The following is a 22907-nucleotide window of genomic DNA, read 5'->3' on the forward strand; positions in this document are numbered from 1 at the left end:
GGTATTCAAAACATTACCTAGAAATCATAGGTTTCTGATGAATCTACTGATGAATAGACTGGTGAAATTAGTGGACTATGATGCAAGTGGGTTCAGAATTTGAATAATTAAAAGTATCACACAGAAAGTAATTGGATGTTTTCAAAATGCCCATTTTCATATTGACTATAAAACAAGGAGTGCCTCCCATGTATCTACATTTTGCAAATTAGTGTCCTTAGAGATTTGTTTTCAAATGTCATAATATTTAAAGGCAGCAGAGCTCTGGCTAAGTCTCGTACTGAAGTCAGTGGGAAAATGAATACACAAATGCAATTCCAAATGCAATTCCAATGAATGGGAACCAACTTATATGAAATTGTACAAATTAAAATGCATTGAAAATGTATGTATTTTCACTTTTTTTTTCAAACATTGCAACATACTGCCTGAAATTATTGTTAGCATTGAGGCATGTCTTAGAGTTTTCTCCAATGCCTATGGGTGTTTGAATAATTATATCTTCCATGCACAATAGATCATTAAGTAACTGTAATTGCAGGAAAGAGCAGTGTATAATTTTTAAATCCAACAGTTAATAATAAATACGTAAAAGGGCTATAAAAAAAAACCCCTTTCTAGCTTTTTACAATATTATTTCTCCTGTTGATGCTGTACATAAATGGTAATAATATTCACATTAAAGGAAACTAGATAAGCTAATGACTGCATAGAATCTGCATAATTATTACTGATACAGGTGCTAATTGATTTAATCAGTAGATTATTCAACTGAAGTTTTATTCATAGACAAAAAAAGTCTTAATTAATGAATAAAAACAAATTCTACTAAAAGGCTGGTCTCTTGATCCTTTTTTGCCCACCAATATTATTTTCTGCCTGTGAATTTGGGGGACTTATTTCAGTGGTTTCAAATGCATTCTACAGTATTGATAACTGAGTTGCTAGTTAATAAAAATTGAGAGAACTTCTCTGTGCAAATTTAGTTGCTGTCAACAAAACTCTTTGGATGAGAGATTTTACCACCATAATGAGCGAAGTAGGAACAAGAGCCAAAAATTGTAAACATTGGTGTATAGGTTGGGAGATGTTCTGTTCATTTTTTATTCAGGCCTAATAGCATTTGAAATCATGTACGGTGTCATTTTTTTGTATTAACATAGTGTTCATTATTTTTATGCGTCAGATTCTATAATGGATTACTTTGGTTTTTTTGTTGATTATTTTGGTTTGTAATTGTTGTTACTTGGTTGAAATTTCCAAATATTTAAGATAATATAAGAGAAACAAATTCACAACTTAAAAAGGATTCTTTATTGGAGACCTGGAAATAAAAGAAGCATTTTATTTATTTTTTTAAAAAAATCCATGAACACAATAGGTGAACAATTAAAATCATTCATTATTTTGGTACCATAAGAACTGTAAATAAGTCATACATAATCCATTCTGATGTCATTGAGTATTAGCTAAGTTCCAGAAATTGGCCCAACCTGTCTGTAATTTTCCTGTTTTATTATGGAACTTTTGAAGCATTAGGCATAGGCTATAATAAGGCTATGCCTAATTCAGTAGATAGCAGTACCTAATATAGCTACAGAGAAATCACTACCTTTGAAGTGATATAGAAACATTTAGAATCAATGAATGAATAAATAAGTAATATTTACACAAAATGTACCCTTTCATTCATGTTCCCAATCAAGAGTCCTGAAATAATATTACAATATTTTCTTTATAAATTCATGCTATATGAAACATAGCAGGATAATGACATAAAAAAGTTAGATTTGAAAAAAAAAACTCATTTCTACTCTGCAGTTTTTATTTGTCTTAGAATAAGTTGAGAGCTTAGATGGCTTATCTCAAAATATTTCTGTCCATATTAAATAATTTGTACCATAAAAGCTGATAATTTATTTTTAAAAATGAGAAGTTAGAGTAACTTTTAAAAATTCTGCTTATCTTAATAAAATAATCTTACATCTCTGATACAGTTTGCAGAGAAGGGGAAAAAAAACAGAAAAAGGTGAATTGGAAAAAAAAAGCATTAGCTAATGCCTAATGTGGAAATTTGTTTATTTACACACAACAGAAATTCTAAGCCCAAGACATAACTACATTGGTTTTCTATATGGCATGATTTATATTTATATAGGCAAATTTCAATTGAATTGACTTAAAGTAGTAAAAGATGAGTAAGAAAAGTATTTTGCTCATCTGTTATCTTTTTCTCTATCTTATTCAGTCACATTTAAGGGAGATTGTAGATTTGATCCCAATACTAAATTTGTATGTGTATCCGTATAATTGTTCTATTTGGAAAAAAAAAGAAGAAAGAATGAAGTGCATTTCAGACTCAGAAAGAGGAAGTGTAAGAAATCCTGAAACTTACTGTTAGTTTGATTTCACTCTCAATGGAAATGAAGATGCCAGAAATCAAACTTTCAATCTTTTCTAAATTTCTTTTTTATTGGCAGTTTGAATGGTGCACTTTATTTCTTGGTAGTAGGATTCCCCATTAGGCATTTGTCTTGTTGACATGTGAATATCCTGTTGTCACAGATTAACGTAGAAGTGTGCTTGGAAACAGGATGCCATTTAAGATAGTCCTTGAGCAAACACCTAGATCAGAGGATGGTCATCTGGTGGCTTTTGGACAAGCTGGCCGCGAGTCTTATAGTTTATTGGATTTGTAACATTAAACAATTGCCTTAGTTTCCTAACTTAAAAGTTTAATTGCTGAAAGAACAAATGTTCTTGATATCAGGGAAAAAACAGGAGACATTCTTTTTGGTGTTATTCTGATAGTACCAGGATCAAAAGTAAAATGGTGATAAGTTATATGTCAGTTATTCTTTTTAGGCATTCAGAAAAACATTCTGTTCTTAGGCCTGATTTACAGAAGGGATACAGAATAACAGAGTTGGAAGGAACCTTGTGGGTCATCTAGTCCAACCCCTTGCCCAAACAGGAGATCCTATACCATTTCTGACAGATGGAAATCCAGTCTCTTCTTGAAAGCTTTCAGTGATGAAGCTTCCGCAACTTCTGAAGTCAAGCTGTTCCATTGGTTAATTGTTCTCGCTGTCCTTATTCCTCCTTATTTCTAAGTTGAATCTCTACGTGACCAGTTTCTTTACATTATTCTTGTCTGGCCTTCAGGTGCTTTGGGGAACAGGTTGACCCACTCCTCTCTGTGACAGCCCCTCAAATATAGGAATACTGCTATCATACTAACGCAGCCTCCTGCAGCACTCTGCTGGCTAAAATAGCCCCCCCCCTTCATACCTTGTTTGTGTTGCCAGAATGCTGCAGGAGGCCCTCCAGGCTGAAAATGGGAGTATAGGGGGACTGTGTGTGACCCCTTCGTGTCCCATTTTGGCTGCCAGAGGCACGGTTGGTCGGGCCTTTGCTATTTCCAGGCCAGATCTAAGCACCCTGAAGTCCACGGACCTTGAATTTAACACTCCTGACCTAATCTAATCTGTACATGTACTTTTGGTTTTTCTTGCCTAAGTATAAGGCTTTATTTTTCTCTACCTTTGAAGCTATGTGAGCTAATAAGCAGATCTGGAGCCAATCAATGCTTGGATAAGAGAGTGCTTAGGATTCTTATTTAAAGCAATATGATCTCTAATAACAGAAAAAGAGCAGAAGTAAGAATTATTTTTAAAATACTTCAATACTTACTTTAAAATTTTTTTAGGCTCAATTATCCTTTAAGATCAGAAAGGAACAAAAGGGAAGTTGGGAATTCATTAAACAATTGTGGAGGCCAGTAATATTGTATCTCTATATTATTATTTGCTAAATTCACACATGTGCCATTCCTAACAAATTAGCTGTATTCTGAGTGTGACACTACACTTAATTTTGATTAGATACCTGCATTGCTATCTGAGAAATTTTAACTCTCCACTATGCACAATCCAATTTGCAATGAATATTTGATCCAGTAAACATGCAGGGATAGAAAACAAGCCATGGGGTTATTTTTGATTTTTTCAGAAAGAAAGTATAAAGAAGTTTCAAATGAAATATTAATTGATCATATCTGTGTAAGTTTGATTGGAACAATGTTTCTCAACCTTAGCAGCTTAAAGATGTGCAAACGTGAAGCATGACTGTCTTGGTAATTCTGGGAGTTGAAGTCCACATATGTGAAAGTGGCTGAGAAACACTGGATTAGAGGGATAGATATTCAGAATTCCTCTCTCTGAACACATTCATCTGACAAATGTGGAATTTTCTAATGTTATTCCATTCAAGTATTATGCATGGCTTTTCTAATTCTGCTTATCTTTTCACGATTTTCAAGATTTTAAGGTAATTGGCTGGATGCTGCTTTCCGCTTAGTGGCTACTAAGGACTGTCTCCTCTATGCTTTTAGTATATATTCCAGAATTTAAAGATAGTTTTCTTGGAACTGGGGGAATTGAATTACATATATCACTCTTGAAGGAAGAAATGTTACACTTCTGTTATGATAGCTGGCTACATAGGCTTTTTGGATTATTCAGAAGATCCATCTCATTTCTATGACCCTTGGGGTCTTACATTAGAGCACATTTAAAACCTACTTTTGCCACATCAGATCCTATGTCATGCCTTCAACCAGCAATTCTTACAGAATTCTTGGGATTAAATTTCTTTGGACAGTTAATTGACCTACCATAGGTCAGAAACATGAATGCCATTCTGATTATAGTAGATCTCTCTTCTTAGATGGTCCATTTGTTTCTCTGCTTGGCTTCCCTTTGCTGGTGAAACAGCTCATCTATTTAAGTTTTGTGCAACTAGAGTTTGCTTAGTCATTAACAAAGGTTCACAATTTGCAGCACATTTTTTGGGAATGGTGAATTTTAATTGTTGGATATAAAGTCCACCTATTCTCTGTCCATCACCTCTAGTCAAATGAAGGAACATAATGAATGTCACCTTATAGCAATACCCTCATTGTTGGGAAAACTACCAGCAAAACAACTGGTTAACAACAACAAAAAACCAAACATTGAATAAGATATCTGCCACTTTTTCTGAAATGAGGAGAGTTTCTGTTAAAGGACAAGTGATGGGAAAACTTCATATTGTCTGTTGTAAAAAAAAAAAAAAGGAGTTAACGCAAGGCCTGAAGAAGCTCCTATCAACTTCAGCTGAAGAAAAAGTAGAACACACATACACACATGCAAACACACACAACACACACACACACACACACACACACCTTTGCTTTCTGTTATTCTAAATTGGGAAGAAGGATGGTGGAGAGGCCCGAATGGGGCAACATGTTGTCTCACCCAACACCTGAAGAACTAGAAATGGAAGAGGAGACACAATGTTTTCCAGGCTCATACAAGCAAAAGTAGAATGGCAAAGAAGCATCTGGCACTTACAAAGAAAGAAGAGAAAGAAAATAGAGGGGGTAGTATAAAGTTTAAATCTGTTATGGGATGGCAAGAATGAGTTTTCAAGCTAGGAACAACTGACCTGGTATGAAATTGACCATCTTCCCCAAAGCATTTTACGTTTCTACTCTGATTTTGTTATTGCAGATTCTGTTCCTTTTCTTTTGTGTTTGTGTTTTTAATCGCTGAGCAGAGGTGGTATTTAGCAGGTTCTGACTAGTTCTGGAGAACCAGCAGCTGAAATTTTGAGTAGTATGGAGAACTGGTAAATACTACCTCTGACTCGCCCAGCCCCCATCTATTCTCTGCCTCCTGAGTCCCAGCTGATAGGGAGGAAATAGGGATTTTGCAGTAACCTTTCCCTGGAGTGGGGTGGGAATGGAGATTTTATAATATCCTTCCCCTGCCACGCCCACAAGCCACAACCACCAAGCCATGCCCACAGAATTGGTAATAATTTTTTTGAATTCCACTACTGTTGTTGAGGTTCTATAGTCTTTTTAAAGTAAGCCTTTTGTCCTGTATAAATTGATGTTTAAGCTAAAGATGGCTTATTTATCTTGCAAGCATGTGATGTGCTAAAAGAATCTTCTTTTTTTCATCACTTAAAGACCTCCAGGCGTGAACATTTATATTTACAATTAACTGATGTTAGTCACCATCTTGTGCACACATAACAATGAGACTTCAATATTAGAAGACTTCATTTTGAATATGCATACTTAGGATTGCAACATGAATGTTGCAGCCTTTTTACTGTGATTAAAACACATGGTATACCTTAGTTTTGATTACTCATAGGTAGGTTTTAAACAAAATATTTTTGTAAATAATCTCGTTTTCTGATTGAGAATTATTGATAAATATAATTAATTTTTGCTTGTAAAGCAGGCAGACTATTCTAAGTGTAAATCTGTCTGCTTCTATGCCACTGTTAGTGATGATTAGGAATATCTGTTTCTAACCAGATGTCTTAGCAGAATGTTGTAATTATTCTGTACATATATTTCTTCCACTTATTCATATGTTTAAATGGGGAAGAAGGAGGACAGGTAACTCTTCAGGATCGTGGTAACAAGTCACACCCACAGTTCAGAAATTGCAGCAAAAGCTTTGGGAGTTCAATGCAGATTTATTATGGTATTATGCTACAGAAATGCCTACTCTAAGGATTATTATGTAGAATTTTCTGGACAGCCTATAGATACAATTATATTTTCCCCTGAAAGTTATAATTGTATTTATTCATGTATATGTTAAATTTGTACCCATTGCAGCTGTGCTCCTGTCATGCTTAACACTGTTACATCTTAAAAGTTTTTGGAAAACGTAGTGGCATCTCTAAAATGCCATCTCTGTTCTTCAAATTGAACTAGGAAGCAGCTAAATAAATCTACTTAATTACTTTGCTCTGTTCTCTGAAGTTCAGGGAGAAGTGTCAGCTGATGTTATACATTAAAAGATCTCCTACTTTTGCATGTGGAGATATTGAAGTTTTGTGTCTTTTCCAGCAAAGTAAAAATGGAAAGGATTAGAAAGATAATATGTCATTATCATAAGTATTTAACCATAATAGCTAGATGAGCATAAGGGGCAACACAGCCCCCTCCTTTGGATCTTGCTCACTAAATTTGCAGATATAACTCCAAGCTGAACTTTTAGAGATTTCTTTTTGCATTTATAGAAATGTCAAAAAAAGGGGGGAGGAGCCAAATCAAGTATTTCCTTATTTATTTTAAAAAGAATACATCTTTGGAAGTATTCTCTTGTTCTCTTTATGAAACCCACACAATCATAAAAATAAAGTGAAAAATGTCTCTTTCCAGCTTTCAGTAAAAAGACTGGCACGTGGGAAACAGCAAACATTGTACGTAGCTGCCAAGTAGTATTGTAAATATATTGCTAGTTATTGGTCAGCAGAATTCCTTATGAATCTCTAATTATGTCCTTTTCCAACTTTGTGATCTGTTCTTGGACAGTCAGTTTTTTTTTCTGAAAACATGAAGAATATTCATTTAGAATAGCTTTTTACACACCCTTTTTCTAATAGTTATAAGTAGGCTAAATGCATAGAATCTGCTTTTTCAGTACTGGCAAAAATCAAGTTGTATGGGAATATAACTTCCTCTAATGATAACACTCCTTTTCATTATATTTGTCAAAGATAGACTAATGTAGCCTAATTTGTCAAAGGTAAACTAATGTAGGTCAAACTTTCATTAAACCATTTGCAGGTGCCAAGAAGATGCCAAGGGAAAAAGTCATTCTGCTAGTCACTTTCCTATTGGTTTTCCTTATATCTAGGGGAGCATCTGAATGACAGTTTTTCCTTGCTACCTTCTTGGCACTTTCAATTGAATTAATAAAAATTTGACCACATTTAAATATCTTGTATCCCATTCTGGTCACAAACTTCTGATTACATACCTAAATTAGAGACTATTGTAAATGTTTCTCGTTTTTAAATTGGTGAGAATAACCTATAACAGGAGTGTCAAACTCAAGGCCCATAGGCCGCATCCGGTCCGTGGGGCCACTCTGGAAGCAGCAAAGGACAGGCCTGCGGTGCCTCTTCCAGCGAAAACAGAGCTTCAGAAGAGCCACTGGCAAAGTGCTTGGGTCACCATAACGTCCCCAACATGAGTGACACCCAGCTGATCACGTCTGCTCTGGTCACACACACACCAGCCCCCCGAGGGGCAACCCTCAATGAAATCGAAATTTGACACTCCTGACCTACAGCCTTTGTGACAGAACAAAATAAAAATCAGTTTGTTTTCCTGAAGTAAAATATGATTGAAAATAAGTCTGTTTTTAGAAACAATATTAATGGCTATCATGTTCATTTTTCATATAAATGTAATCCCTTGTTCACATGTACATGGTTGGTGTTGAGATAATTTTTTCTGAAAAAATGTGAATGGTAAACTTTTTTTTTCCAAAATGTAAAATGAAGCTGATTTTGATATACATTGGAAAGAAAAGTTTCCTTAAATGCATGGTGTTATAATTTATCATGTTGTAATTAGTATGAAGTAAAAATTAAAATTATATCTCTGTGTTTCTGCCTCTCACGCTCACATTGGTTGTACACTAAACATGAACCAAACAAGGAAATGAAAGTAATGAAAAAATAAATTATCTAACCCAGAGAAAAATGCAAGTTCCCAGAAGGAAGTACAATATTCGGTAGACATTAGGGTGGTGAAAATAGGAGACGAAAAGGAACTGATAAGGATTTTTTTTTAACTCTCTAAAGCAAAAATTTGATAAACATTAAATTAGTCCTTAAAATGCAGGAAGCTTAGCTTTAAAATTCTATCTGATCACTATTAGGCTTACATGAGATTACAAAAGGCTGCTGATAATAGAGTTAAATTCAATTTCGAAGCACTGTAGTGAAGACACTGAAATTGCAATGGGGCTGTAGAAATAAAAGATGTTCACTGCTAAAAAAAATGAGGATCAAGATAGATGTTGTTTACAGTGTAATTGACATCCAGGCTAATTTTTCCCCAGATAAATCATATCCAGGAGTTCAGATAAGATATGAAAATAGAAAATCAGTGCTTTTAAGGAAGAAGAACTTCAACCCTGCTGTGTGTTTGATAAAGAACATTTTCAATTTTGAGGTTTTTTTCCCCCTATGGGTTTGATTCCAGGTGTGTTGTTTTGTTTTTCTGCAGCAAAATTCACATGAAAAATAATTTCCCTCAATTGTTAGAGAACACCCCAAGCAAACCTTGCCCCAATACTTTGTTCACATTATAATCCCACCTTTAAATACATTTCCCTTCCATGCAAAACCCACACAAAAGTTAACTGTCCAGGAAGAGAGCGTTTGAAAGCAATACCAAATAAAGCAGAAAGGAGAAAATTATAGGGGGAAATATGCGATGGTTATATGTCATAATGTTTTTTCCCTTCTTTTCTCTCCCTCTTTTTGATGCACATAAATATCCATATGCATACAATTTCACACGCACATACACACACATATATACACACAGACACACACAAACATATATATGTAATATAATGTATGCAGATATTGATGGAATTCTATGAGTTGAAAGAGAAAGAAAATGTCTTTAAGGATCCATATCTCTTCCAGCAGATATATGTTATTATCACTGGAATGTGGCCTTCAGTCTTGAAACAGTTAAAAGAGTTCTATGGCCACAAAAGAAGAGATTTCTTCAGAATTATCTCCCGCCTCACATTTGCTCTTAGGCAAGCAGTTTAAAAAGCCCCGTGATTGAGCCAGTGATCCAATTTGAAATGCAGAAATGATTAGAGCTGCTTGCCTCATTTCATATCGAAATTCTCTGATTTATGACAGGGCTGCAGCCAAGATCTATCTCCAAAGGGAATTAGTGTGCAAGTTTGCATATTTTTGTTATTTAGGTTTCTGATAGCAGCTTCTAGCTAGAAATGCTCAACTAGAAGGTAGGGGCAGTCCTGCATTTTTTTAGCCACTGAAGCACAAAAAGATAAAAGAGGCTTTGTGTTTAGGACATTTAGACCCCTTGACCATCTTCATGAAGTATTTTTTTTTAAGATGGATTGTACAAATGCGGCAATCAGGTAGAATCATTAATTATAACTTTGAAAAAGGGAATTATCCAACTTCTGTCTCCATGTTTTAACTACTCAGATTTTTAATGAGGCAGAAAGCTTAAATCCTGCAATTGACCTATGGGACAGAGTATAGAACATATAATGAAATAGGAATATAATTCTAGAAAGAAAAATATTACTTTATCTGGCATTTTCATGAAATGTTAACAAGACGTTATGCAATAAAATGGGATTTATTGTATTTATTAATAAAGATTTGTAACATACTTGAAACTAATGTCCCAAATCTTCTGTCTTACCATGTCTTCTCAAGGGCATTTAGGCTTTTTTTTATTTTTTATTAATACTACTTTATGAAACATGAAAATATATTTGGGAATCTTTGCGGGTAAGTTGGCAAATTTTAATCCTCTACATGGGACTTCACTACATGTTTTGTTTTGAATTTGTAAATCATCATTAAAGAGTCATGAATGACAGACCTATGGGTTATGATTATGCCCAAGGAAATTCCAAACTGTATGCGATGCCTTAAGTAAAAACTGCATGTGAGCCTATTTAACAGACCCTATATAGAAGTTGTAACTGCGATTAGAAAGTATTTCTATCCAGTGTCTTCATCATGCAATGCTTAACAGAATAACAGAGTTGAAAGGGACCTTGGAGGTTTTCTAATCCAATCCCCTGCTCAAGTGGGAGACCTTATAGCATTCCAGACAAATAGTTGTCCAATCTCTTCTTAAAAACCTATAGTGATGGAGCACCCAGTATTTCTGGAGGCAAGTTGTTCCACTGATTAATTGTTCTGTCAGAAAATTTCTCCTTAGTCCTAGGTTGTTTCTCCCCTTGATTAGTTTCCATCCATTTCTTTTTGTCCCATCTTCAGATTCTTTAAAAAACAGGTTGACCTAATACAATTTCAACATGCTATTTTGCAAGGCAGACTACTTAATTTATACAATGCAAAATTTTGATAGAAATATAAATAATATCTTTATTGCATATGTATTAGATTACCCTCTAAATAAATATATTAATAATGAGTTGTTTGCTTTAATATTTGCAATAACAAAACATGAATTATTCTTGCAGGTTACTATTTGTCAAATATTTAAGCATCCATTTGTCCTGTTAATTTCACCCTAACAGGGTGAACATGAAACCCTGTTAGGGTGAAATTGACCTTGTTTCTTCCGAAGCATCTCTGGGTCTGTTATGTGATTACGTCAGTAACCTGCTTTCCGAGGTCATGATCAGATTGACCTTTAGAATAATGCAATGGCACTGCAGTTGACAAGTCTTATGAACTTCCTTATAGTTTGTGAACTATAGTTGTTTGTGAACACGTGAAAAAAATATTTGATGCAAAATAATTTTTGGAAGGAAACTTGGATAGCTTTGTGTTAAGGAGCAAATAGATTAATTATCCATTGTTTTTAGGACCATATTGCTTGGAAACACACGGAAAAGGCCTTCATTTTGCAGTGGATAGACAATGGCTAAAATGATAATGATGATTCATGGGTTAATTATGTAATATAGATGGTTCTTTTTTAAAATAAAAGGGAGTTAAATTGTGTCAAAAAACTCAGTAATAATAATATACAGTAAATGACTGGTTTGATCATGTCTTCCAAGACTAACAACACTCTAATAATCTTATGTTGAAGGGACACCAAATATCTGCCAGTCATGTGGTATTCTTACAAGGCAAATTTAGTTCTGCTCTGGTTCTTTTTGTTACAGTCTTGTATATGTGGGGTTAACCGATATCTGAACACACAAAGGAGGCTCCAGACAATTTGAATCAGGAAAAATGGAAGGAAAGGAGGAAATAGTTACTGTTTAACATTCTTGGTATTGTTGACAAAAATACAATGAAAATTGCCAAAAATGTATATGAAATTACTTTCTTTAGCATTAGAAAATCTGATTTTTTCCCATCGCAATATTTTTCCAACATTTTTTATTTTATTTTCAAGAACATTGGCTAGCAATAGTATAGAATCAATGATCACACATTTTTGAAATTTTGTTGCGGAAATGTATCCTGAGTCATGCAATCTACAGACTACAGGGGATAAATTGAAACTGATTGCTAGAATCAGGGAATACGGCATTGTCAATCCTATTGATTGATGAGGGAAAGAAAGAAGCAGACAATTTAGAAGGACAAACACGGAAAGGTTTAAATGACTACTCTTATGAAAATATCCTCCCCTCCCAAAAAACAATAAGCAAGACATTCAAAAAGCTGAACAATATTTGATTTTTAAGGCTATGCCTGGCAGATGGAGGACACACAGACAAAAAAGAGAACACGTTGTCCTTTTGCTGGATGTCTGGTAAACCAGTGTGTCCAGACTTTCTGATGTAAGTTGCATTTTGGTAGCTCATTTTATTGCCATAAAATGTATAACAGTTGTTTCCATTCCTACCACTTCCCAACCAGAGGTGGTATTCAGCAGGTTCTGACGAGTTCTGGAGAACTAGTTGTGGAAATTTTGCATAGTTCAGAGAACCGGTAAATACCACCTCTGATTGGCCCCATCCCATCTATTCTAACCCCCCCTAAAAAGTGGGTTTTGTAGTAACCTTTCCCTGGAGTGAGAATGGAGATTTTACAGTATCCATGCCATGTCACACCCACTAAGCCATGCCCACAGAACCGATAGTTAAAAGTTTTGAATCCCATCACTGTTCCCAACCTATTCTTTCACCATGCCTGAAGTGATGAATTTATCAGACATGTAATGTCTTCGATACCATGGTTATATTACATTTTATTATAACTAGTTGCTCTTAATGTTGTAATTTAGTCTGATATTCTGAACCACCTCAATATTCCAAAGCTTGGTCTCATACAGGGAAGATGCCTCATTTTGACTGTTGCTTGTCTAGTTAAGCCAGTTGGAAGGAAATAAGACCAGTTGGACTAGCAATAATAATGACAAGACGCATATGAGAGTAAACTGAGAAAGCAGTAATAGGATTACATTCATCATATAACAATCCACAAATTATTTCTTTGTTAAGAAAAAAGATAAATTAGTATTTCTTGTACTTAAAATACTTCGCTCAGCAAGAATGTATCCTCTGTAAAAATATTGTGGCAATATGCTATTTGTCTTGTATCCAGAAAAGAAAGAACAACTATGGCAAGACTCTAAAAAATTCATTCTGTTGGATCTGCTCCTCAAAGCCACGAATCAGCCAAAGCTATACATGCAAGAAGGCTATACATTGATGCTTCAAGGCTCTTCCAAAGTTTTCTGGGAATGCTTACTCTAAGATCAGCTTCTGAATAACTTGATGTGTCCTTCAAGAAACTTTACTGATTGGCTGCAACTGCCTTATGACTTTAAGCAGCTGATCCAGAAAGGTGTTTAATTCATGAGCAAAAATCCTTGATGAAAGTTTTGCACAGAACTTAAATTGATACTGCATAATGTGTTACAGATTTGGCTAATATTTTAGTCTCCTATAAGATATTCATCTCATTTCTAAGTAACATTGCATTCACAGTGTTGAGTGTAATGAACAGGGAGAATATTGGGATCAACCATAGTGATATTTAGAATTATTTTATTTCCCCCCTTCCTTTTTCCCCCCTTCCTTTTTCCTCTTATGTGGATATGGCCAAGATCAGTTTGGAATTATTGCCTGGCTTAGATCATTAATCAATTCAATATTACTTATATTCATGAATTATATGCTGTTTTTGAATTATATGTTGTTTTTCCAAGCAACAAGCCTTCACAAGCAATATTCCATTCCATTCCATTTTAATGTATTCCAAATCTAAATAAACCTCTTGCTTATAATTTTTTGAAACCAGCTTTATTAATTACTAACAGTTTAGAGTTAAGATGGCATATTGGTTTATAATTAATTCAAAATGTGAATAAACTATTCTAACCTACTTCTAAACTAATGAAACTAATTCCTCATGAATAGGTTTTTGAACAAAATCATATTGATCATGGAAACTTTCCTGAGATCTTTCCTGAGATCATTGTATAAGTCTGAAATATTGTCTGATTGATTCCTGCAAAAGTTTTTCTCATGTTTTTTATAAATTCAAGAGTAAGATATTCCTTTCCAGTGCCCCAAATACAAAAGGGAATACTGAGTCCTCAGGACCAGCATCTAAAGATGGAAAACTAGAACAACAATAGGAATTCTGTGGACATTCTCAGTCATCCAGGTCATAGCTGTCCCAAAGGTGCTTTTCCAAAAGGCAACTGGCATTTTTTTTTCTTTTTCCCTAAAGACATTCCTTGAAGACATTTCCAAGAAACTTCTTCAGTTCAAAGAAAGAAAGAAAGAAAGAAAGAAAGTCTTAAATGTAAAGAAACACAAAGAAAGTTCAATTGCCTTTTGAAAAGCACCTTTCACAGCAATAACAATAGATGATGATGATGATGATGATGATGATGATTATAATGATGATGATGATGATAATAATAATAATACCAGGACTTAAAAATCAAAATTCAACGATTATGGCTCAAACCAGCAGTGGTAATTCCAGTGGTAATTGGCACACTGGGTGCTATTCCAAAAGCACTGGAATTAGATTTAAAACAGTTAAAAATTGACAAAAATCACCATCAGTCAAATGCAAAAAGCCACACTGCTTGGATCTGCACACATATTACGAAAATACGTTATGACGTCCTAGGCCCCTGGGTGGGACCCAACTAGTAATCAGTGCCAAATCTGGCAAAACAATCGGCCGCTGTGATACAATTCTGTTGTTGTGATGATGATGATGATGATGATGATGATGATGATGATGATGATGATGATAATAATAATAATCAGAAGTAGTAGCAGTGACTATACCAGCATTATCAAAGTACAAGTTATTGCAGCAGTGCAATCCTCTGAAGTCTGCTACCGGTTTGGTAAATTTGCTACCGAGCATGTGCTTTGCACCGGCCTGCACACTTTGCATCCATGCGTGCCTGAGGCGCTCCTGCAAAGCGCTAAAAAAGGAATATTTTGAAGCCTTCCAAGTCTGCAAAGGTAAGTAGACAGCAGGGTGTGTGTGTCACTGTGCTAATATAAATCACGCGTTCCAGCTGATCATAGGAAATACCAGTTCAGCGAACCGGTAGCATTTTTTTACTACCAGTTCAGGCGAACCAGTCCGAACTGGTAGCATTTCACTCCTGAGTTATTGGTAGAGTATTGTTATTGGTTACATTAACAATAATTAATGGACGAAGGTTCTTTAACATATATTTGTCATTGATGGTAGTTTGTCTTTAGATTCTGATTCTGCTTGGAGGAATATTTTATGTATATGAATAATATAAATAAATACATCTGTTTATGTATGTGTTTGCATGCACATTCATGGGTTTTGTTATAGGCCAAAAAGTAGTTTATAATTTTCTGTAGTTTATAATTTTTAAAACTTAGCTGCAGAATGAAAGAGGCAGGTGCTTGATAGCCAACAATGGTACAAACACACTACATTCAAAGCCAAAAACTTTTCTTTAAGTACGTATAGTGCAATATTACTTCTGGATTACATATGTAGTGGCTGGCTGACAGTCTGATTATAATGATATTTAAGTAAACCTTTTAGAATCCAGTACAATATTGAGCAAGTTTGGTGTTAGGATTGAGTTTGCGAAAGTAGGTTCTTGGCTGATTTATTCATCAACAACTTTGTGTTTTCTTTTTCCAAAGAAAAAGTGTGAAGTTATGCTGGTCTCCTTTAACAAGCTACCTTGTCAAAGTTATGCACTGTACAACAAGATTCTGGCATGGCAACACCGATGCAAAACATGATTCATTTAGATACTATGTACCACATTTCAATATATTATATGATATTATCTAAATTACCTAGAAACTACACTTAGGAATTTAGAAAGAAAAGCAGCTGGTTTGTTTGATTCTGGAAATATTGTAAAATTAAATGTGGGGACTTATTGGGAAACAAAAGAAGAAAAATAAGTTTTACTTTTGTAGAACTGACAAAGAGGCATAATGAAAAACATCCAAAACTGTTTTAATGAAGCGCTTACAGAAGAAAACTCAAAGAATGCTTCTTTTCTAGCAACTAACTAAGACACTGAAAAAAAGTTTCTGAAGGTACAATAAAATATACTGTTTGTATTGGAAACCCATCATTCAAAGTGGGAAATTCAAGTGGGAAAACAGTGTTCAGACTTTCTGTTGATTGATCCAATAAGTTGTCTAACCTTTAATTATAATCACACTCAGTATAACTTACATGAGTGCAAATATATGCATCCCCTTTTCTTTACAATATATATATATATATATATTCTTCAGGCTGGTACCTTCGGCTTCGTCCTTGTGTGAGCAAAGTGTGATCAGAGCTGCCATCTTTCTATAAATATTGGTGTGTGTGTGGAACGCTGGCTTTGTTGCTGTAAGCGGATTTGTTGGCTGTGTTGTTACATCTTGATTAGTTGATGGAGTTGATGTATGCAGATTAGTCGGCTGTTTCATAACTCAGCCATACAGAATAGCTGACTAATCTGCATATATCAACTCCATCAACTAATCAAGATGTAACATCTACGAAAATCTACGAAAACAAATACACGGGAAAAGACCCAAATACAACAAGACCAGCATACCTACACCCGTGAAAATCTACATCTACAAACACACACACACACACACACACACACACACACTCCAACACTTAAGGCAAAGGAAAAAAATTATTTTTCAGAATGATTGTTGCAGAATTCCATAGGAACGATTTAGCTTCCCTTTAATATCTCAGTTCTTTCTTGGTCATCACCTACTTTCCCGAGATGTAAATATCTTCAACATTTGGGTATTTTCTGCTGCTTATGCTAATTCACAGATGTTTCAGTTTTCCTGTGGTTTCTCAGAAAAACACTGCCCTGTACGTGTCACTTTTTTATTTTTATTTTAAAAAAAAGAGGCCACAGAGTTCCCAAAAGGTTCTGAGAGAAGTTCATCCCATTGAACTGGTCAGCAAGATATCATTAGCTCGTTGTGTACATGAAATCCAGGGGTTAGAACTCCAAGCGTCACAAGCCAGTTTCTTTACCTCCTTGAGCTGATCAGAGGATCAGAGTATCAAGGAAGGATTAGCACTGACTTGGGATTTGTGTGATTGGTTAATTTATTGCAGCAATGGCAGCCCTTTCATCTACGGCAACATTTAATCAGCACGGCCATGGAGGCTATTACGGGTTAGCTCTTTTCTCAAGTCAGCCTGGGCTGCACCATCAGCCCTATCACAATTCCCCTGAAATTTCCAAATTATCTGGAACAGGCTTTAGCCTCACAGTAATAAAAATTAGAAGAGATTTCTGATAGCACCGGTGGAAAAGCTTTCACTAGCACAGGGCAAATTATAAATAGTATGAACGTGCACTTAAAAAAAAAAAATTCTCCACCTCTTAAGAGATGTGCAGGACTTATCACCTCTGCTCTGATCCAAATCCTTGTGGTTGAAAATTTATATTAGATTTTATCAGACCGGCCTAAGTCTAGAAAAATCAATGAAGGTTATCTTTTATGTTGCAGGAACTTGTGGAAATATTGATTTTCATTTTATAGTGAATTTGGAGCATGAGTTGGTAATCACTGCTGAGCTGACTACAATGTTTGCCCACTGTATCTTTTACTGAGTTTTTGCTTAAGTATTTAGGATCGTACATTCCTGTTGATTTTTTTTTTTAGCGTGCAGTTTGAAATCAGATGGTCCTTAAATATAAATTTGTACATCCATAGCTATAAAATGTAAGCAATCCTTTGAGCCAATTATTTGCTGGTACAGACTGGGATTATTTTTTGCATTTAAGAGGTCTTAAAGCAAGCAAGGCTTCCAGGATTTATTTTTCCACCTGGAAATAGGTCTGCATATGAGGCCCACAACTGCAGGATATTGGTAAAATGAAGAAGTGCTTAGTAAGGAAATAGTTGTCCTCCCTTTCTCTCTTTTACTAACAAAAAGTATATTCGTATTCATCTAATGCAGAGGTGTCAAACTCAAGGCCCGGGAGCCGGATCCAACCTATGGGGTGCTTAGATCTGGCCCACGGGGCCAACCTGGAAACAGCAAAGGACCAGTCTGCAGTGCCTCTGCCAGAGAAAACATCTACGTTTTCGCTGGCAGAGGGTTGCAGGAGGCCGTCGCAGCCGAAAATGGAGCTCGGGAGCCCGTTTTTGCTGGCAGAATGCTCGGGTCAACACAGGCGCCCCTGACATGAGTGATGTCAAGCTGGGCATACCCACCATGGCATGCACTCCTCCCCAAGGTCAAACACAACCCTTGATGCAGCCCTCAATGAAATTGAGATTGTCATGCCTGATGTAATGCATGCATATTTGGTGAAAAGGGACTCTCTATCCACAATTGACACACTCAATTGCAGAGCATCTTTACTCAATATTTTTTACTGAAATAGCATCCTCAGAGGCAACATTTTACCTTTTCTTGCAACAAGTTACAACCAAGAATTATTATAGGGAACGTGGGAACTGTACATTACAGAATGGTGATACTAAACTGGTGTGTTGCCCCGGTTTATCTCATTCACAAGATCCAAGATTGCTCCTGTATGTGTTTATTCATAAATTCTGGCTTGAGTTCTTTTTTTTTGGCACATGCAGAAGTAGGGCAGATGTTGGTCGATTAAGTTTCAGAGAACTGAATAAACCTGTATTCATATGAAAGAAGAAAACTCTGCTACTTAATCTACATACATGTAAATTTGCTAGTTTTTATTCTTTACTTTTTATGTAATGTATTATCTTCCTAGATTTTTATAATATTGTGCCCCATGACTGCCCTTGAATAAGAATTTGGCAGTTCTATGAAGATTTGTTTATTTTTAGTCTAAGGAATTTTAAAATAGTCTTCTATTCATACTGCTAAGCAGCTTGAAAAAAACTCAGCATGCTTTAATGAAAGGTAAAGAGGTGCTGTGATTATATAAGATCCCAAGAACTTGAAAGATGCACATCCCTACTGCCAAATCAAGGATGAGACTGCAGGTGGTAATAAATAGTCATAATAATTAGCATCCCATGAAAGAAAGTGCTGTGTGAATTTCTGCTCGATTGAAAGAGTCTGTCCAGGAATAAACAATATAAAAAGAAAGCTTTCAACTTTTTACGCCTTTTTTGGAGGCGTGCTATAAAAAATTCAGGAATATCTACTTCCTGTGTTAAGATCTATTGAAGACGGTCTTATATATCATGCTTTATTCATTCAAGGCATTAATTATGCTCATGATTCTACTTTCTCAGAAGTAATGTTAAGAACTTTATATGTAAAGAAAGTGACAGGAATGCCTTCTGAGTTACAAGAGAGCAAATAATAGTAAGAATCATTAATTAATAATTTGTCTCGGATTATTTTCTCCTCAAAGTTTAGCGCACTGGGAATTTATTTCCAAGCTTTTGACCAGAACAAGAGACATAGGTAATGATTCCCATCATCAAGTAGTAGAAGTTATTGAATGAAGATATTCTGGAATACCAGTTCGAAGCACTATAAGCAGGGATAATGCCAAAGGGACTAATTAACAGGTGAAATGCTACCAGTTCGGACTGGTTTGCCCAAACAGGTAGAAAAAAATGCTACCAGTTCGGGCAAACTGGTATTTCTGATGATCAGCTGGGCTATGATGCGCAATTTATATTAGCTAGAATTGTCAGATTTCCTGCTTTCTAACTAATTTAAATTGTATGGCACAGCGGATTCCCCCACCCTCGCTGTTTTACTTACCTTTGCAGACTCAGAAAGCTTCAAAATGTTCCTTTTTTAGCGCTGTGCCGGCATACCTCAGCCGCATATGCGCATGCAAAACACATGCTCAGTAGCAGACTCACCGAACCGGTAGCAGACTTCACAGGATTATACCGCTGGACTAATGGATTGCTTTCAGGCACCGGTGTCAAACTTGATTGTGTCACATCACATGACGTATCGCAACATTTTTTGCATTTGTGGAGCTGGGCTGGGCATGGCCTGTGTGTGATGCATCGAGCTCATAGGCAACCAATTTGACACCCCAGCTTTAAGGAATGCAATCTAAATGACAAGAAGTAGGTCCATACAGGTAGTTTTGACATACAACCACAATTGGGACAAGAATTGTGTGGTTGTTGACCAAGTCATTGCATGATCAGACACAATTTTATAACACATTTTATCCCAATCATTAGGCAAATTGCATGGCTGTTGAGCAAATCCAGATTCCCCAATTGACTTTGCTTGTCAGAAACCAACTGAGAAGGTTGCAGATGGTTACCACATGACTCCAAGACACTGCAGCCAAGGGCCCAAATTGTGTTCACATGACTGCAGGGATGGTGTAGTAATTGTAACTTTGATGACAGATCATAGATCACTTGTTATGTGGCCATTGTAACTTTGAACCTACAAATAAGTAAGCGAAGAACAACTTGTACATTGCTTTGCTGTGCCTCCCTCCCATCCTGTTGCTGGCAGGAAATCATGGCTCCCTAAATCTTCCCCCACAGCTTCTCCTTATCAGGCCCTTGGAATGGGTCCTTGCTGTGCTGCTGTTTCATAAAACATTCTAAATGCCATTATTTGTAGCTTCCTCAGATGGAATTCCAGGCTCTCCCCAACATCACCCAGTATATGAAAAGCTTCCCTTATGTGTAGGTTATACCATAAACTCTGATTATAATTTTTATTTTTAATTCATGAAACCTAAGATCAACTAGGAAGCAACAAAGTGTTGTCTATCTTGACTGTCTTCTAGCAGTCATGTGGAATTGCACCGCTAAGAGACAACTAATAGAAAAGTGCTGCTAAAGAGCTAGAGTTTGAGGCCAGGTATAGGAATAAGGAAAAGTATGCAAGCTGTAAGATAATATGAGAAGAGAAAGCAAAGAATCAGAGCTTTCCTAAGAGCAGCACCGGCTAAAAAGTCTTGCTAGAACCCTACAGAAGTAGAAGAGCTGATAGGAATGATGTGAAGACTAATAGTAATAGCAATGCAGCCTTAGTGAAAGGTTAGACAGTGATGAGGGGATTATTTATTTAGCAGAGTGATGGTGTTTGGGGAAAAACTGTCTTGGTGTGCAGTACTCGATAGCGTCGTTTTGAAGGTAGGAGTTGAATCAATTTATGTCCAGGATGCGAGGGGTCTGCAAATATTTTCACGGCCTCTTTTTATAGCAATAGCAATAGCAGTAGACTTATATACCGCTTCATAGGCCTTTCAGGCCTCTCTAAGCGGTTTACAGAGAGTCAGCATATTGCCCCCAACAATCTGGGTCCTCATTTTACCCACCTCGGAAGGATGGAAGGCTGAGTCAACCCTGAGCCGGTGAGATTTGAACCGCTGACCTGCTGATCTAGCAGTAGCCTGCAGTGCTGCATTTAACCACTGCGCCACCTTGGCTTTTTGACTTGTGTAGTGTACAGGTCCTCAATGGAAGGCAGGTTGGCAGTAATTGTTTTTTTCTGCAGTCAGTTTCAAAGCTCTACACTTTCTAGATCATGAGTGTCAAACCTGCTGCATTATGTTGCCATCACGTGACGTATCATGATGTTTTTTCTCTTCATGGAGCTGGGTGGGCTTTGCCTGCAGAGGCCGCCAGTTTGACACCCCTGTGATGAAATATGTTATGTTATGTTATGTTGATTTTATTTATATGCCGCCCTTTCCCCCCGAAGGGGACTCTGGACACATCTCTACGAGGGGGACTCCTCCCTCCGGGCCCAGCCAGGTTTCAGTAATACATGCCAGGTCCGCCCTCTCGTCTAATATTAGGTCCCGGACGAGGGGAGCTTTGTGAACTACAGACCTGGCATTTAGCGACAGCAGCCTGAGACCAGGGTCCTGATTACTCGCGCCATCTGGCCTTGGAGTGGGACTCATAGGGCCGGAAGGAGGGATCTCTGTAACGTAGCGAGCCCTCCTTCCCCGGTAATGGCCAGCCCTAAAGTCCCCACCATATCTGCCCCTCCCTGTTAAGACTGTAATGCTCCGGCCCACTCCCGTGTCCGTAGTCCCTCCACCCACCCCCATAGCCCCCGTATTTCCCGACAGGCCCTTCAAATCAGTCATCCTGAGATTGGAATGGGCCCAGATCGCCCCAGCACTTCTGCAGAGCATTCAGTGTTCAGTCACTCAACCTATTTTAAAAAATTAAGGGGAGGGGCTTGCAGAAACAAGGGCTTGCTAAAGGAGTAATGTCCGGGACCCAACAAAGAGAGCTGGTCCCACAGGCTATCCATCAAACCAGATGCAGCTATAGGATTGGCAGCATGTCATTTTATGCTGTCTCCTCGCTGGCCATCAACATGTCCTAATTTGCTTACCTACAGCATTTTTAGGAGGATATTAGAGAAATTTAAGTCAATTTGACCTCTCAGCTACAGAAGAACATTTGAGATTCAGGTGGAGGCATGCAGACCCTTACATTGGATAATGATTAGTAGTCTCTCTTCAGACAGGATCAGGGAAATTATATGGATATTCCTGTGGGCAAGTACTGAGACTAGCACACATCAGAATGCAACCCCTCCCCCCAAACAAATTTCCCACTGCCACTTTAAGAGGTGGGGATAAATAGCTTTGCTAACTAAGAAGACAGAGATTGTAATCCAGCAATCTCTATAGAGCATTTCCCACATCTGTAGATGTAAATCACTGTAGACATTGGAAGTAAATGAGCATCAGCACAAATTACCATTCTAAGATCCATGCACAAGTACACATCTGTGCATATTTGCATCCCTCTGTGAATATTTTCTCACTCCACTCAACCACTGCAGTACTTTTGAGAGAATCAGTAACTCCAGAGTAGCAGGATGAGTTTATTGAAGGATTTGGGTGGCTTGTTTAAAAAGGAGAATGAAAATTCTGAGTCCTATTTCCTTTTAGATTCACTTGGTCTGGC

This window comes from Thamnophis elegans, chromosome 8 (genome assembly GCF_009769535.1).
Source record: "Thamnophis elegans isolate rThaEle1 chromosome 8, rThaEle1.pri, whole genome shotgun sequence".
NCBI lineage: Eukaryota > Metazoa > Chordata > Lepidosauria > Squamata > Colubridae > Thamnophis > Thamnophis elegans.